The sequence below is a fragment of the Tenrec ecaudatus genome, chromosome 5, assembly GCF_050624435.1.
Source record: "Tenrec ecaudatus isolate mTenEca1 chromosome 5, mTenEca1.hap1, whole genome shotgun sequence".
Classification (NCBI taxonomy): domain Eukaryota; kingdom Metazoa; phylum Chordata; class Mammalia; order Afrosoricida; family Tenrecidae; genus Tenrec; species Tenrec ecaudatus.
In genome coordinates this window covers 152,461,059-152,462,719 of record NC_134534.1, presented here as the reverse complement: position 1 = coordinate 152,462,719, position 1,661 = coordinate 152,461,059, and the positions used below count along the sequence as shown (strand labels likewise).

The 1,661-nt window shown below is 42.9% G+C and overlaps 1 pseudogene; it reads right to left on the bottom strand.

Moving 5' to 3' along the window:
* Nucleotides 1-620: 620 nt before the first annotated feature.
* On the bottom strand, nucleotides 621-1,350 carry LOC142448984 (high mobility group nucleosome-binding domain-containing protein 3 pseudogene; annotated as a pseudogene).
* Between the last annotated feature and the right edge of the window lie 311 nt (nucleotides 1,351-1,661).

The window sequence follows — 1,661 nt, the reverse complement described above, 5'->3', positions numbered from 1 at the left end:
ATTAAAAGTGGAATCCTCGTGGCTGGTGGTGATCTTTAGGATTTTCTTTTTTCTGGATCTCTAGGGTTTTCCTTGGCTGATTTCCAGAAGGAGATCATCAGACCTTTCTTCCTCATCTGGCCTGAGTAATCAGGAAACGACAGTAACACCTGCTCAGCAGCTGAGGAAATGACGACCTTCGCTGACTTCACAGAGGTCAGAAGAACGCAACTTCACATCTACTTTTGAGATGACTCCTCTGAGGCAGAGAGCAGTCCTGTCTCCATCCTCCAACCTTCCCTGTCCTTCTCTGACACACACCAGCCTGCCCACAGCACTTACTTCTCTGCTGGCTTCAACACTCTGCTGAATGGCTGCACAGAACTCACAGGCAGTTCCCACAGGGTTCATTAGGGAAGCCAGCATCAGAAATGTTAAGGATACAGTTCTTTAGCCATGCTGGCAGACACATCTCTCTCTGGTATGCAGTCTCATATATTCAGCCACCACCTCTACTCCATGCAAGGATCTTTTTTTTTTTTTTTTGCAGGCAATACAACCCTTTATTTTAAACCACAAGGAGTCAGCAGGTGGCCACAACTATGCATGTTTCATTAAAATCACATAAAACCTAGGTACAAAAGCACCACGGATTATTGCTCTAGAAAAACTGCATGAAAAATTCAAACATACACAATGAAAACACCACAGTCTGCACAAGACTACAATTTTTAAGCAAGTGCATGGAAAGCTGAATCAATTTTACACACAGCTTCCAAATTGATATTTATTTTAGTTGAGGATGATGGTAATTTCCAAAAGAGCATTCTTATGAGAAGGTAAAATGTCCACCCTTATAGATTTTTAATATGCCGACTAGTAGAATCCTAAAAAAGTAGCATTTACAAAATACTTGGTAAAAATAGCTTTTAAAAGTTGTCCCAGGAGGTACATAAAACCAACCCCAAATTTTCACGACAATTCATTCTCCCTTGTTATCTACAGATTCAGTTTTCCGTGCCTCTTCAGCTTTAGTTTCACCATTTTCCGACGGTGCGGTACCGTCCTTTCCAGCTTCCTGCTTTGCCTCCTCTTCCCCTTCGCACCTTTGTTACTCTTCGCTCCAGGTTCTTTCTTAGCAGATGTTTTCCTTGGCTTAGGTTCAGGTTTTGGCGGAGAAGGTTTCGCTGACAACCTAGCAGACCGTCTTGTAGGCTCACGTTCAGCTACTTTGGGTTCATCTTTGCCCTCTGAATTCTCTGGAGACTTTCTCTTCGGCATGATGACTGCGTTCGTGTGGCCAAAAGTAAAGCAACGGGCTGGCGCTGTGCTGCTGCCGCTGGATGCTACCGCCGCCGCAGCTGCTCACGCGCAGGGGGCATGCAAGGATCTTGAATACACTCTGCTTGTGACTCTTTCTTTCTTTTTTTTAACAATTTATTAGGGGCTCATACAATTCTTATCACAGTTCATACATATACATACATCAATTGTATAAAGCACATCTGTACAGTCTTTGCCCTAATCATTTTTTTCTCCTCTTTTCTTTTTTTACATTTTATCAGGGACTCATCCAACTCTTATCACCATCCATACATATACATACATCAGTTGTATAAAGCACATCCATACATTCCCTGCCCCAATCATTCTCAGAGCATTTGCTCTCCACTTAAAGCCCT